Here is a 17,671-nt window from a genome sequence, read left to right on the forward strand (position 1 = left end):
TGGTAGCTGTGGCAGGCAGGATTCGGCCCTCGTGATCTTCGCACTGGTAGCTGTGGCAGGCAGGAATTCGGCCCTCGTGATCTTCACTCCTTTATTCATGCCTATGAATGTTGCATTACATGCAGAAGGGACTTTGCAGATAGACTTCAGGTTGTTAATTGGCTAACTTTAAAACAGGGAGATTATCCTGGATTATTTGGGTGACATCACACGGACCCTTCAAAGTGTAAGAGGACATCCAGAAAGGTCCACCAGAGCTGTCACAGACAAGGCAGGAGAGGTGGGCTGGAAGAAGCCCTATACATTCAAAGTGCGGAAGGACTCCAGCTTTGAAGACGAAGAAAGGGGAACACAAGATGGGAAGGTGGGCAGCCGCTAGACGCAGGGAACGACCTTCCGCTGTTGGGCAGCAAAGAAACACAAACCTCATTCCTACCACCACAGAGACCTGACTTCTTCACCAACCTAAACGAGCCTGGACACGATTCTCCTCCAGAGCCTGCAGAGGGAACCCAGGCACACTGACATCCTGCTGTGCGTCTGCGTCTGCGCAACCACACCCGGAGGAACCAGCCGAGCCCGCCTGGACTTCTGACTCGCTGACCTGCGTGATAATCAATGTGTGATAATCAATGTGCGTTGTTTGCAGCCAACACATTTGTGGTGACCTGTTATGGCAGTAACCTTCTGTAAATATATCCCAACTCAGTTTTGCCAAGGAAAATATTTATCTTGACCATCAGTTCCTAAAGAAATTTCTGACTAAGTCCAATTTCCGTATTATGCAAATTCGTTTTTGGACATGTAATTAGTTCCTTGGACTTATATTTTCTCATTTATGGAACTCACTTCCCAATTTATACTTTCTTAAGAAAAATTACATTATTTTTCTATGTAACCCTTTTCTTTAGCAAGGCTGTTCATAGCACATCCAGAAGTGTCTCAAAAGTTTATGATTAGTATATTTTAGTTATTCTATTAAAAAATCAAAAGCAAAAACCAAAACAAATCAAAATCTCAATAGATATGGAATATGAAATTATGGTAATAACAATTAAATCGTAATTAAAAGTTTCTGATGTTCTGTCATATAGTCACCTGAAAAATATATTGGTTCTCATTTCTGACTTTATAAATACATTTTAAATTAGCTTAAACATACTTATACTTTACTTCTGATTTACACTTTAAATACAGTAGGCAGACTTTCCCTTTGAATTCTGCAACTAATCTTATAAATTGATGCTGCTGAATAATATAAATGATAACTCTAAATTAACCCCGTGGCACATCACTGCTCATTGCAAAAATTAAAATTCAAGGATCTAATAGTTAAAAATGTTTGCTCCATGTGGAGAAAAAGCTAAAAGAAATTCAAATGAATGATTGCTGGTACCTTTAAAGAGAATTTAAATTTAGCCAAAAAATAATAGAAATCAAACCTTCTGAAACGATACGATTTATATCAGCTGCCAGCTAGCCGGTCTTTAGAACGCCTTCCATGAAAATGCCAGAGACGAAGGAAAACAGGAGGTTGAACGATCATCCTTCTGTTGCCTATCTTCACTTACTTTGCCCTGGACAGATCTGCAGTCCTCAGCATGAATTCCCTTTAATAATTCTTTCAGAAAATAACATAGTACACAATTTGTATTTCTCTAAATTCGCTAAAGCTCTAGTGTTTCTCTTGTCATATATATTTTCACTACATTCATAGGCCATCCAATCACATTTCCTTTTATACTTGTTTTCCTTATCCCATTCCTACCCAATTGTTGTGGACTGAATTGGGTGCCACAAAAATATGTGCTGTAAATTCTCACCTGTGGTTAGAATCCCATTTGGGAATGGGTTTTCTTTGTTATGTTAAAGAGGTAGTATTAGTGTAAGGTGTGCCTTAAGTGAATCTCCTTTGAGATAGGAAAGAGTTTAAACAAGCAAGTGAGGAAGCAGAGATGGGGGAGGAGAGATGCCAAGGCACAGAAGATTGCTCAGGAGCACAAGCTCAAAGAAACAAGGACCTTCCCCCAGAGCTGACAGAGAGCGAGCCTTCCCCTAGAGTGGACTGAATTTGGACTTCTAGCCTTCGAAACTGTGAGAAAATGCATCTCTGGTTGTGAAAGTCACCAACCTGTGGTATTTCTGTTATAGCAGCACCAGATGACTAAGACACTGATCACGACATTTAAAGTATACTCCTTAGTGGACTTAGAAGTTTACAGATGGCAGTTTACCTCCCTTAGCACACTGCCTTTATTATGCCCTAAATCCTTTTAAAAGCTTCCAATTTCCTTGGCACTTTTTTCTCAGCTATTTTTCCCACTGGAATATTTCAGTCAACACCAGAAAGCTACTGAAAATTTCTTGCTAGAATTAATTCTTTCGGGGTAAATTTTTTCACCTTCTCTTCCTTAAACATGCAAAATCCTATCATCTTTTAGCTGTCTCCACAAAAGATTTTGACACCATGACTTCTTATCTAAACCATCCCTATGTTTAAAGGGGAAAGAGTGCCTCCCAAATCAGCTGTACATAAGTTTGTTCCACAAAAATTTATAGTCTAGAGATAATTTTGCTAATTATTAAAAGTCAACATTTATTCAGTGTTAATTAATAGATGCCAAGAACCTAATATATTGAATACTAGCTATTCGTTTAAAAACAGTTCTGGTTTGTTCTTCTGAAAAACCTTGGCAACAGGTATTGTAATCCCTTTTTCACAAATTCTGACACTGGGCATCAGGAAGGTTAAGTAACGTGACTAGATTTTTATAGAGCTGTTAAGGATTACAGGCTATAACCAACCTATGACATTGATATAAAACAATCTCTCCACCTTTAGGGTATATCACACTCATTCCCTGTGACACACTGGGAACACACCCTTAGCCATATCTGTTCATCTGTTTTTCTAAACTGGCAAAAAAAGTCCCTAAAAATTATCTCACTTCTTATAAATGGAAGAAGAAATACATACTAGTCTAACTCCCAGAGCCCTAGTGGTACAACGGCTAAGTGCTTGGATGCTAACCCAACGCTGGCGGTTTGAACCACACAGTAGGTTCAAACGCCTGCCAATCTGCTCCATAAAGAGCACAGCCTGGGAAACCTTGTGGGCAGTTCCATCCTGTCACACGGGGTGGCTATGTGTCAAAATCGACTGGAGGCACCTAACAACAATGGTTTGACTCCCAGAAAGGAGACTGAGCATCTAATCCTTGTCATACACACTGTGTGTGCACACACACATTTGAGAAGCTTAGCTAAGCTGTAATATTTTTATCTGTACTGTGTCCTTGCATCTTTTCAGACAGGCATGTATCTACAGTATGAGAAAGTCCCAAATGTATATATCTTTCCTGGACCTCTTCCCTGAACTCTCGACTTACATTTTCAAATGCCACTCAACATTTCCACTTGGATTCCAATGGTTGTTGTGTGGTGTCGAGTCGATTCTGAATCATAGCAACTCCACATTGTAGAGTAGAAATGCCCCAAAGGGCAGATCGCCAGGTCTTTCTCACGCAGAGCAGCTGGATGGGTTCTAACTGCCAACTTTTTGGTTAGCAGCTGTGCGCTTAACCATTTCACCACTAGAGATCTTTGGGAGTTAAAAACTAGCATGTATTTATTCCTCTGTTTATAAGAAACAAGATAAGAGACATAATTTTTAGTGATCTCAAATTCATATGTCAAAAAATTATCCTAGCTTTTACCCACCCCCAACCTTTCCTCCTGCCATATTCCTTATCTCCGGTAACAGCACCTCCATTTCTCCAGTATCTCAGATCAAAAACCTAAAAGATATCATTCCCTGTTCTGTTTTAGTCTGTCACCAACTCTTATAAGCTTTAACTTTAAAATATCTAGGATCCAAACTTCCATTACTCTGCTCAGATCTGAGCCCCCACGAGCCCATTGTTGCAGCCACTGTGTCAATCCATCTCGTTGAGGGTCTTCCTCTTTTTCGCTGACCCTCTACTTTACCAAGCATGATGTCCTTCTCCAGGAACTGGTTCCTCCTGAAAACATGTCCAAAGTATGTGAGACAAAGTCTTGCCATCCCTTGCTTCCAAGGAGCATTCTGACTGTACTTCTTCCAACAGTGATTTGTTCTTTCTTCTGGCAGCCCATTGCATATTCAATATTCTTTGCCAACACCATAATTCAAAGGCGTCAATCCTTCTTCAGCCTTCCTTACTCATTGTCCAGCTTTCCCATGCATATGAGGTGACTGAAAATACCATGGCTTGGGTCAGGCGCACCTAAATCCTCAAAGTGATACATTTGCTTTTTTTACACATTAAAGAGGTCTTTTGCAGTAGATTTGCCAAACGCAGTAAGTCCTTGACTGCTGCTTCCATGAACATTGATTGTGGATACAAGAAAAATGAAATCCTTGCCAACTTCGGTGTTTTTCTATCATGATGTTGCTTATTGGTCCAGTTGTGAAGATTTTCATTTTCCTTATGTTAAGGTGTAACCCATACTGAAGGCTGAAGTCCTTGAATCTTCATCAGTGTTTCAAGTCCTTTTCACTTGGATCAAGCAAGGTTGTGTTATCTGCATACTGCAAATTGTTACTGAGTCTTCCTCCAATCCTGATGCCGTGTTCCTCTTCATATAGTCCAGTTTCTCGGATTATTTGCTCAGCATACAGATTGAATTAGTGAAAGCATGCAACCCTGACACATACCTTTCCTGACTTTAAACCATGCAGTATCGTCCTGCTCTGTTCAAATGACTGCCTCGTGGTCTACATACAGGTTCCACATGAGCACAGTTAAGTGTTCTGGAATTCGCATTCTTTAGAAATGTTATCCATAATTTGTTATGATCCACACAGTCAAATGCCTTTGCACAGTCAATAAAACATAGGTAAACATGTTTCTGGTATTCTCTGCCTTCAGCCAAGATCCCTCTGACATCAGCAATGATAGCCCTCATTCCATCTCCTCTTCTAAATCCAGGTTGAACTTCTGGCAGTTCCCTGTCCATGTACTGCTGCAACTGCTTTTGAATGATCTTCAGCAAAATTTTACTTGTGTGTAATACTGATAATATTGTTCAATAACTTCTGCATTCTGTTGGATTACCTTTCTTTGGAATGGGCACAGATATGCATCTCTTCTAGTCGGTTGGCCAAGAAAGTCATAGTAGTCACTAATAGTGGGTAAAAACTAATTAGGACAACCGAAAAAGAAGAATTTAAAATTATCCTATAGTAGGGCCATTAGGGGACACAACTCATTGTAAAACTACCCTTCCAAATCCAAGTTTTTACGTCAGATGACCTCTTCTCCTTCCGTGACTCTCATACAATTCCATCATCTTTTCTACTTTTAGAGTTCTTCCAAAAGAGAACAGAATTAATCTGATTTGTCAAAAAAAGAAGACAGTTATTAACTTCTTTAAAATACTTAGTAAATTAACAGAAATATTACACACAAGTAAAATTTTGCTGAAGATCATTCAAAAGCGTTTGCAGCAGTACCTCGACAGGGAACTGCCAGAAGTTCAAGCCAGATTCAGAAGAGGAGATGGAATGAGGGATATCACTGCTGATGTCAGATGGATCTTGGCTGTAAGCAGAGTTATAAAGTAAATTTTGTGTTTTATAACTCACAGTCTACAGCCAAAAACCTTTTTAGAGTTTAAGAAAATTGTATTTGAATAGATAAGAAAGACTAAACGTTCTTTGATGTTTCTTTCAAAGTCATCAATGACTGGTTCTCTGTGGTTTTAGATTGAACTATATTAAATTGTTGATATTTGACCATTTTTGACCAGGAATGTTATTTCATATGGTTAGATCTCATCCCTATGATTTGAGAGAGGAAAGTTGGGCATCTAATGATATTTCTCATTCAGTGGAGCCATGTTTGAATATAGCAGAAGCACTTGCACAGTATATAATGCTGGCACACATGATGTAACAGTGATTCTCGACAGTGAAACATCTGCATGTGATTGAAAATATTCAGGCAGAATTGATTGTGTGGTGTTCTAGTTTGTCTCGAGTCAACTTTCATTTGCTTAGCAGTACTTGGATCTCAGCTTTTTAGACCTAGCCTACTTTCCCTCTGAAAAGCATTGTTTCCTAACTGTGCCCAGCCATCAGGAAATATTTGAAGTAGTTCTTTACTATGTTTTCCACATGTTCATGCCATCAAACTCCTGAAATTACCCCATTTCAGCTCATAAAGAAACAACTGAATTAGCACTTTACCATTTTTTCTTTCTTTTTATCTTGTATTTCTTTTTTTTTACTGTTTTTCTTGTTTTGTTTTAAACTCTTAAAGATTAAAATAATTGTAAAGATATTTCATGCAGGAATCATCTCTTCAACATCTTAAACAGTTATTCAGCTTCTGTTCACACAATTGAATTAATGAAGAACTCACAAAGTCATAAAGAGGGCCATCAATTTGGAAGAGATCTGGTTGTTAAAAATCATTCTTCATAGCATCATGGGAAATAATAGCTGCAAGTAACTATGGATGTTATCTAATTCAATACTGTATTCAATTTGTGGGAGTTATGGTGCTGTCACATACTGAAAACTACAATGAAAGAAAGAAACCTAGGTGGTGCAGTGGTTAAGCCCTCAGCTGCTAACCAAAAGATCAGTGGTTTGATCCCACCAGCAGCTCCGCAGGAGAAAGATGTGGCAGTCGGCTTCTGAAAAAATTAAAAAAATCAAACCCATTGCCACTGAGTCGATTCCGACTCATAGCAACCCTATAGGACAGAGTAGAACTACCTTACAGGGTTTCAAGGAGTGACTGGTGGATTCGAACTGCCAACTTTTTGGTTAGCAGCCAAGCTCTTAACCACTGGGCCACCAGGGCTCCAGACCCTATGAGGCAGTTTTAGTGTGTTCTATAGAATTGCTATCAGTCAGAATTCCTTGATGACAGCAAGTTTTAATGTAGTAAGTAATTAGGGATGGGGGAAGTTCTTTGGATTCGGTGGTCAAGCAGAGCCCTCTGTCCAAGAACACAGACACCAGGTGCTAAATGAATGGTTACTAGATGTATAAACAATAGAGTCAAAGGGACAAGAGTCAGATAAATGTGGATTGACTTTGAACTTGTAGTCAATTTAGTAGTCTTCTTTTTGGCTTAAAATACATTAAGTAGAATGGATAACAGAGTTCCCAGAATAGTGGTCCTCAGGAATCATTTGAAATATGATTCAGTTTACAGTCACTCTATAGAAAAATGCCCACATATATATGCACACATTTTCCATCCTCTTTATTTTATATCCCCACAGCCAACTTCACCCAACGAAGTTATTAATAATACGAAACACCTGATTTCTTGAAGATCTTTGCATATTAAATCATTGCCTTTTATTCTTGTTCTTCTTTGGCCAAGGCTGCATTATTGATGCTGCTTATCTGCATCTTCAAGGAAAGATGCAAAAAAATCTATCTTGCAGAAGTAACTTTAAAACAAACTTCGCAGTTTCAAATTGTAACTATCTGAAGAAGGAAAAAGCAAAGAAATAGCCCAACTGCCTAAATGTAGCTGCAGAAGCAGTTGATCAGCGTTGGGTAGTTACTGCAGCACACACCGTTGGCGCTTGGACCAGGGCCCTAAGTTCCCTGCCCCCTTCTCTAGTGCAGCTCTGCTCTCTGTGCTTTCTTCCTTACAGCAGCACCTGCAGCTCTGTTGAAGGGCTGCCTGTATGCTGCCGGGAGAACAGAAAGGGCCTGGGAATTTATGTTTCCAGAGGCTATTCCTCATCTGAGGTATAGATCCACCAGCAATCCTGCTGTCTGATCAGGACGACTCATGTGTCACCTAGACTGGCCCGAAAGGTCTACTAGGGATTTGAGGCCAAGTTACCATGAGAACTTTGATACTCACTTGGCTTCTTTACTTCCTGTCCCACTTCTCCATTCTCCTGGGGAGACTCCCTAAGGAATACTCATATCGGGGTTTGCCTTCGGGGAGCTCAACCTAAAGCTGTTAGCAGTGTTCCTTCAGAGTAACAGACTGGATAAAAGAGTTCACACTCAGGGCTGTCTTAATGGGCTTGTGACCAGGGCAGTCGTCCAGAGCTCTGTCCTCAGAAGGGGCCCCTCAGCACCTGGGAGTTAATGCTGTGTGGTTTCCATTCTGAAATTCTTAATAATTATGTCCGTGAATTTGTTTTGTAAATGAAGTCGGATGGGACGATCGGGCATTTCCAGGTGCCTACAGCCTTCACTCACACATGACCTCACATCCTGTCACCTCCCTGGTTTCTTTCACAGAGTTGCAGGAAGGGACCCCAGGCACCTGTGAGGGACTGCACTCACTCCATGAGTATCTATGTGTCTGAGACTGTGACATTAAATAGCAAATTAGAAACATCCCGACAGGTCAAGAGAGAGAATGTGGAATAAAATATAAAGCATTCTCCTGCTTTTTAAACAAGAAGCCCAACATTTTCATTTTGCCCTGGGCTTCACCTATTATGCAGTGCCCTGCTCGTATCACTTTGTTTGTAATGATCATAACAAAGATGCAGCATCTTGAACGAACAGTACTGCCTCATTCCTAGCACAAGAATACCCACCAGTTAAGCAAACCTAAGAAGAAATCTGTCGTTGTTGTTCCTGTTAGTTGCCGTTGAGTCACGGCAACCTTATGTAGAACAGCACAAAGCGTTGCCCAGTCCTTCACCATCTTCATGATCATCGGCATGTTCCAGTCCATTGTTGGGCTGATTCTGTCAGTCCATCTCGTTGAGGGTTTCCCTCCTTTTCTTGGGTCTGAGTCAATGGGGTAGACATTGCTAGTTGCTTGACCCAGCATCTGTGTCTCCCTCTCATCCTTAGTAACAGATGCCTAACCATCTTTCTTTAGACATTGTTTCATACAATAAATCAGATTGTCCAGTCTTCCTTATATCCGGCCATGGCCACGTGAGTAAGTTCTGGCTAAGGACACATAAGCATATGTGTTACAGGGAACTCCCATGAAGGAGTTGAGAGGAGACCTCTTTATGCCCAGTGTTTCTTTCATCCTTTTCAGAGGCTGCTACTCAGACATGACGTAACTCTCTTGCTCATGAGGTAGAAACCATAAGCAAAGTGGCACAGCAGAAAGACAGAAGCCTACATCTCTAATGGAGATCCCAGACCACCCTGGACTGCCTACATCTAGAATTCCTTTATTGCAGGAGGCAATGTGACCTTCTATCTTATTAAACCACTGTTTTTGCTTTGTTTTGTTTTTCCCATTATGTTTAGGCAAACCTAACCTTACCGTTTTTCCCATTGCCATCAAGTCCATTCCAATTCATAATGACCCTACAGGACAGAGTAGAACTGCACCATAGGGTTTCCAAGGAGAGGCTGGTGGATTCCAACTGCCGACCTTTTGGTTAGCAGCCAAGCTCTTAACCACTGTGCCACCAGGGCTCCAAATCTAACTTTAGATGATAAAAAAAAAAAAAAAAAAAGCAATGGTTTTTCCCTTAAGGAAATGCCTAAAACTTAAAATCAGTCTTCTTAAGGTGTATGGAAATCAATGCTGATCAATACAGTAAAAAAAAATGAACTTCAAATTTTAGTCCATTCTTGATTTAAAAATAATCCTCTTAAAAACTTGATTATTCAATCTGCCATCTCTGATGAAACTGACAACTTTCAGGGAAGTGGAAAAGACTTGCTTGGGGATGGTTGGCAAAGGCTCTGATGGGAATATTCACAGATATAGAAACCAATGAGTCAGAACGATGCCTGTTGAACTTCTTTGTTCTCCAAAATTGCAAATTCAGATATGCTGCCAAAAACTGCAGGTGCTCCATCTATGCAGAGTAACGAGATTTTCTTTCCACTTGAAGTCAGATTGGCAAAGAAAATTTTCACCATCTAAGATACCAATAGGTTTTGTTTTGTTTTATGGTAAGATACTAATGTCCTTAGTAGTTTGCAGAAAGGGCTTATGGAATGGGAATTCTTCTTTGATGTCGGATGCTTGTACGTAAGAGCTGTCTGTACTGAAAGAACGATAGCAATTTCATCCAGTTGTACGCTGAAGGGAAATAACAGCTGCCAACTCCTCCATGAGCTACTTCAAAATATTGAAATAAATGTCAGTGATTCTGGAGTAAATGATGTCATGTTATAGAGGCATTGATACCATTTGCTTCCTCATAAACCAAGTTGACATTTCCAGGGCATATATGGCTTCCCCAAGAGCTTTCCAACATGTATTGATCTTTCCGTTGGCCACGCGATCAGCAATTCTGTAGCATGTTTCAAATACAAGGATTTTGTGTTGAAACAAATCTAAATTTTGATCAAGTTCTAGCCTTTTCAAACTGAGACTTCTGATGAAAAATTCCACAAGGTCGATATATTTCAGGAACAATAGATAAAACATGCTTCTTCAGCATTCTTGGCATTATATGCACTTATTGGCAGAAAAAAAAAAAAATCCTGGCGACATAAGAAGCATTGTGAACCAATGCTTCTGTGTACCAATGAGCTTGGCAATGAAAGTAAAATCAAACAACATGTAAGCTTTGTTGTACTGTTTTTATGTTTTCCAATCAATATCAACTTAACGTAAATAAATAAAAATGTCCATACTCGTAATGGTGGGTACATTTTTATTAATTCCTGCCAAAGGAAACTATTCTAAATATCATACCATGTGACACACACAAATTTGCATTATCTCATAATTTACAATATTCTATGACATTGTGTACTTGCTTTAAAGTAATGAAAACAATAAAATTTGACCTTAATATTTTCAAAATTAATTAATTCATTGTGCTTCAGTTGAAAGTTTACTGCTCAAGTTAATTTCTCATACAAAAATTTATAAACATATCGTTATGTGACCCTAGTTTCAATCCCTATAATGTGACAGCACACTCCCCCTTTCCACCCTGGGTTTCCCGTGTCCATTCAGTCAGCTCCTGTCCCTTTCTGCCTTCTCATCCCACCTCCGGACAGGAGCTGTCTATTTAGTCTCGTGTGTTTACTTGAACTAAGAAGAAGCACACTCTTCACAAGTATTATTTTATGTTTTATAGTCCAGTCTAATCTTTGTTTGAAGAGTTGGCTTCAGGAATGTTGACCTTAATATTTTTAATAAACATAAACGAAATTGAGGAAACAAAATATTTTTGCAACCAGTTACTAGATGACCCATTGCCATAAAGTAGATTCTAACTCATGGCGAACCTATAAGACAGAGTAGAACTGCCCCATAAGGTTTCCAAGAAGTAGCTGGTGGATCTGAACTGCTGACCTTTCGGTTAGCAGCTGTAACTCTTATCCACTACACGCCACCAGTGCTCCCACTAGTTAACCAGTTGATAGATTAGTGGTAGGTAAATAACCCATTGATTTAATTCTTAGACCGACCACTTAGTATTGATGTAAATATTGTCCAACTGTTGATCCTCTTGATGTCTCAGTTTTTGCATCTGTACAATGGATATTTAACAAGTAAATTGGATAATTTAGCATATAAGTAGATTCACAAATTTTAAAGATTTTAGCTTATTTATAGATCTCATTCTGTCTGTACTGTAGTTTTTGTATAACAAAATGAGAAAATTTTAAATCAATTATGGTCCTTTTTTCACATATATTCATATTTTCTCAAAATCTGATTCTAGACTGATAAGTATAATGTAAAATTCTACTGCATTACAGGGATTTAGCAAAGGATTTGCACGTTGATCTCAGTACAGATTAGAGAAACCTTGGTTTCGGATCAGCATATGTTAAAAAATGTATTGGAGAATATAACAATGATCTCACTGGAGAAAAATTTTCTGATGCGTTCTAAAGATATATCAACAAAAATATGTAACTAAAACAAGGGAGATGATAATCACACACTATTCTAACTTTATCAGATAATCTTTCATATTTAATTTGTAGTCCTGGAATAAAATCTGGTGAAAAAATATTTTATGAAAAATGGTAACAAACAAGATTACATAAAAATGTAGAACTATGTCATTTGATAAATAGTTAGAAAAAAAAGAGGAGGCAAGATGCAAACAATGATGTAAGAGTTTTCAAGTAAATGAGGAATCCAAACAATTAGAAAAAAGGTGCAGCATTCTTTACAGCCTTCACGAAATATAATCAGGAATAATTAGTAAAGTTACAAAAACAATTTAATTCAATATAAGTAAGAACTTTCAAATAGTTATAATTATCCAAAATTGAAATTGATTTTTATATGCACCACTGGAGATGTCCCTCTATACAGTCCTCCTAAACAATATATTATTGTACTTTCCCTTCATGCACCGTATTCTGTTTTCACAGACGTATCATCTCCCCACGAATTAACAAATACGTTGACAAGTTGCATGCTGCTAGAGGATGTTCCTCAGAGTGACATCAATGTATTAATCAATCAATAATCATTGATAATGGTTGTTTATCCACTTACACATTTGCCCAGTTAACTATCATTTTGCTGTCTTTCATGTATTTGGTTTTCAATGACATGGTAAGAGACTAATGCAGGATTTGAACGTGCACGACAGGCCAATAAGCTATGAGTCGACAACTAACTAACAGAAGACTCTAATTAAGCAGAAGTCATTCTCATCGTATCTGTGTTGGTTCCTACTCACAATACTGTCATTTCTATTTGCTCACAGACTATTTTTTAAAATAATTTCTTTCATAAATTGTCATGTTATTTGCATAGCTGTTTCTGCATTCCACTTGCCCCACTTTGTCATCTTTGTCTTCCATCGATTCTGTGATTTATCATGTTTTCCCAAGTAAATAACTGATTCATTTTTGAAATTTGCTTCGGTGCCTTACCCAAAAAAGACAAAAACGCATGGCCATCGAGTCCATCCTGACTCATAGTGACCCTAGAGGACAGTAGAACTGCCCCAGTGGGTTTCCAAGGAGCAGCTGGTGGATTCGAACCGCCGACCTTTGGGTTAGCAGCTGAGCTCTTAACCACTGCGCCACCAGGGCTCCAAAGGATGGAATTGTTTTTCAAAGAACTCTAATTCATTTTGGAATATTTCTTTTGAAGTATTCTCAATGGAAAAAAAATCTCAAGTAGTTCAATTCTGTCATCTGAACACATGATCGTCTAGCCCCACACAACGTGCAGTGAGCCTTGCCCCTTCTTATTTCTCTAAACCTCGACAAGAGTAAAGGGTCCTTTTTGTTTTCTTTAATTATTTCAGCCTTTATTTTGAACTCCTGTATTCCAGGTATTATTCCTAAAATTTTAAACTGCACTTCTGCATTCTCTATAAGCAGCTGTTAAGTGTTTGGCTCCTAACCAAAAGGTCAGCAGTTCGAATCCACCAGCTTCTCCTTGGAAACCATACCAGGCAGTTCTTCTCTGTCCTACAGGGTCGCTATAAATCGGAACTGACTTGCCAGCAACGAGTTTGGTTTTTTGGTTTTTTTTTAAATAAGCAGTGTACCCAGAGAAACTGTTATAGGAAACGTTTTTTCAAATCATGTAAAATAGCTGTTTTAAAGAATGTTGTGGTCATCTTGTCACAACATTTAACGTTAAATCTACAGATGCTCAAGTCCCTTATATGAAATGGCATAGTATTTGCATATAACCTATGCACATCCTCCTGTATGCTTTACTAACCTCTAGATTACTTCTGCTACTTAGTACAATGTAAATGCTATGTGCGGAGTTGTTTCATCACAACTGAAGACTTGCTCTGGAAGGTAGCCTGTCTCTTCTCTGAGTCTCTCGAGCTCTTCTGGGAAGGCTGATGCCGCCACACATCAGCGGAGTCGGGCTGGCTGGTGACCCTGAATTTCTCGAGGCTGCAGCTTTACAGAGCTAGCCAGCCATCCCTTCCTAGCCTGACACTTATTCCTCTCGCTCTTCTCAACCCCTCACACTTAGCCTTTGAGGAATTGCTCTGACCACTTCAGTGCTTTTTAGGAGCCATTTTTCACAGAAACAAAGGGTGCACACAACACAAGTAGCGAATGCAGGTGACGCGAGGGGAATGATGCTCAAACAGTGAGGTGCTGTGAGATGGCGGGAGGCTACAGCAGGGGATGCCTGCACAGCACTTCATTGATGGGGATTCCGCGGAGTGCTGGGCATGCGGCCAGTTTAAGTTTTGCTTTCTGGAACTTTCTCCCCCCACCTCCATATGTTTTATTCACGGTTGGCTGAATCCCCGAGTGCGGAACCCGTGGATACAGAGGGCCGACTGTGTGACACATTAGTGATATGCAGATGTCCTAAATGAAATCCAGTAGTAATATACCTTATGAAAGGCATGCAGGACATTGTTTTCCCTTACCCAGAATTTTACTATAATGTACGTATGTACGTATAACCAAGAGGGGGATCATTTTAAAACCTGATTTGTTGGGGATGTGGGGTAAGGTTCAAGGTGCACTCTCTGCAGAGTGGCCATACATTTGCCTGGAGTGGTCTACGTTTACACCAGTTGGCCAACATCACATCTGGTTAGTGCTCCTTTTCCTCTTCAAAACATCCTGGTTTAGATGCTGGATTTTATGTTCATCCTAATTCTGTAGCATAGAATTATTCATTTGGGAAGATTTTTAAGGGATGCAAAGTAAATCCTGTTGATAAACGCTAATACATAATTTAATACCTATAATAAAGGGAGAGTCATAAAACCCTTTTTAGGCCAGTCCGAATGCCCCAATCCATGTTGTTAAAATATTCACTGAAGTAATAAATGAATCTAGCGCATCCTTGATCTTTGAACTAGAAGCATCATTTTTTCAAATTTAGAAAGTAATAATGAATAAGCAATACTTTCTTTCCCTTTCTGAAGTAAACATGTCAGTTCTTTCGCATGAGGTAACATTAGTTTGTAAAAACAATAACCATCAATGAACATCCTTGAAAGGAGTTAGCATTTTTTTTTCAAATTTAAAAGAAATAGAAAAGTAAGAGAACAGAATTCTCCTCCACCTTTTAGAATAAGTCAGTTAAGTTATTTTGGTATTGCCTATGTTAGTTTTCTCAAAAATCAAACCATAAGTGAAAAATTTATATTTTCTCTATGATTCATTTCAAAACAAAAATGAATAATGGTTGCAATGCAATAGTTTTAAATATTAAAATAAGATATCAAAGTATTTTTCCATTAGCGAACAAAACAATTTACTAGTTTTATTAAAAGCTGTATTTTACTTGATATAAGTTTCAAAAATTAGTATCAATAAAGAAAACAAAACAAAGATATTTTCCAGAATTAATCCTACTTGTTATAATGAATATTTAAAGTTTTGTTTTGTTTGTTCATCTAAGAGTCTTTGCTGCTGTCATTTCTTTCTGTAAGACATCTCTAGGGGTTGTTACTGACAACCCATGACTTCCAAGTGATGAACTTTGCTTCTAAAACCTCTCACCATGCTGTGTTTCGGGCTCCTACTGTAAGCAGACAATAAAAATTTACACCTCTTTCTTCCCAACTGCTGCACTCTGATCTTAAAGAGAAATGCTTCATCGTATCTTTTATGAAATGTTTAGGGCAGCAATAAAATGAAATTTATATCAAATACATAATTCCAGTGCTGATATTATGACCATGCATCTGTAAATTTTTTAAAAAAGATACTGAAACCAGAGAGAAATAATAAAACCGTATTTGCTCTGTACTATGAGCCAGCCAAAATCTAGAAAAGAATGTCGTATCTGACAGGCAATCGCCATGACTTCTTCCCTGAAGGATACATGCAGGAGATATAAAATGATAGAAACACAGGAACTACTGAAATTAGGTCATGGAATTGTTTTTCTAAAACAAATATAAAAGCTTTATCACTTCCCAACGTTTATTCATGGTTTTTTTTTTGACAGTATTATATTCACTGCATAATCCTTTCTCTAGAATTAGATAAACATTAAATGCTCCCATTATCATCATCTCTCTGAAGAGAGAATTAAGGTGCTACCTCTTGTTCAAAAATAGGAACAAGACCCTGATGTTAAGTAATTTCCTCCAGTAAAAAATCTTCATTAATGCCCTAGGTCCTAAGTTTCCTAGGAAAACATTAATCACTCAGAAATGTGCTATTGAGTACCTATTAGTAAAAGTTACTGTACCAGGTAATGAAGAGGATGTAAAAATGTGTGAGAAATGTTTGTACCCTGCATATAATTGAACTGGTCAAATAAGACAGACAGGAAACAATTAGTATATGATACCAAATTAGCAGTAACGACATCACGTGCAACAAAAGTTCAGAGAAGAGAACCTGGTGGTAGCTTGTCTTAGCACAGAAGACGGAAGTGAGCGAGCTTGGGAGAACTGTAGATTCACATGGACAAGAAAGAGCAGGGACTTCCTGACGAGGAAAGAGCTAATGAGAACAGAGTCGGGGACGGTGTTTCTCTGCGGTGCGACGACTGGTGCAGGGTAAGTAAGCTATGGCTGAGGACCTGGGTTTATGAACAGGGACGGCGGTCTGGGAAGTACACGTTAAGGACCGAGTACGGAAGCCTTTGAACATCAGCTAAAATGTTTACACCATCGGGTAGGAAATTAAAAGACACTGAATTTTGACCGAGGTAACCCTTTCATTAGCACATTTTTTTCTTTTTCTTTTCCGACAGCATGTGTTTTCAGTATTGGAATGTATGCTTGCTAATTGAGTGTGTTTAAATATTCGGTTGGTAATATGGATTTTGAGAAATATGATCTGCCAGTACAATCCGCCCTTGAGACAAGTGGCACTCTGGTGTCACCAATCTGTGCATGACCGCGTGCCACTGAGCACTAGGTAGATGATTTACTGTGGGCGCCTTTCCATTAGGTCGCACGGGGACCTCTGGTTCTCCACACGTGACACAGAAAAACCAGAACAAACCCGTCAGGGCCCCTTAACTGTCCCACAGGGAAGCCATAATTATGATTGCAAGCCTTGTCTCACGGGGGGAAAAGCAAAAGCTTATAAAACTAACACATCCAGGAAGCATCATCTAACAGAATGCTCAACCTATACAACAGTGCGGCTCCAACTCTGATCTGGTGAGCTTCACGCATTTCAAAGGGGACCCACCTTGAAGCTAAATGCATTAGAACCAGAATAAGCCCTTACCTCTGAGGTCCAGAGGCATAAAAAGTGGCTAGCATGCTGTTTATGCCAATGGTAAAATATGCTGAAAATACCTAGAAAAATAAACTTAAGTAAATAAATAACAACAGTTGGTATCTGCTAGGATCTTGCTATGGATAAATTACTTTGATAAGGGATTTCCATAATATTTCATTTTGAAGGTAATTTTTTGAAATAAGACCATGATGCGAATTAAGCATGTAGTTCTTACGTGCCTTCTTTCAGTGCTGAGAGACTGAATCTGTAACTGACCAATGGCCAGACCACACATGGCTGTACAACTCTGGCCCACTTAAAAAGTGCAGGAAGCCAAACCATAACCTCAGCAGCAACCTTCTAAGAAATAAAAACCTCTGAAGCAATTGGCCACGAATGGTCAGGACTTGATCAACAACTGTCATGTTCTCTACTTTTTTGTCCCTGCTTCCAACTCAGGACCAACCAGAGAAAGCCACATACACTCCCGAAACCAATCACATAAGATACCTTGTTTCTAGTCAGTCTGTCTCCAGATTCCCCATGACAATAAACTCCAATCAGAGCATACTTGAAGCTTTCCCTTTTAAAAAAAAAAATTATTAT

The sequence above is a fragment of the Trichechus manatus genome, unplaced genomic scaffold (genome assembly GCF_000243295.1).
Source record: "Trichechus manatus latirostris isolate Lorelei unplaced genomic scaffold, TriManLat1.0 scaffold00089, whole genome shotgun sequence".
NCBI classification, from domain to species: Eukaryota; Metazoa; Chordata; class Mammalia; order Sirenia; family Trichechidae; genus Trichechus; species Trichechus manatus.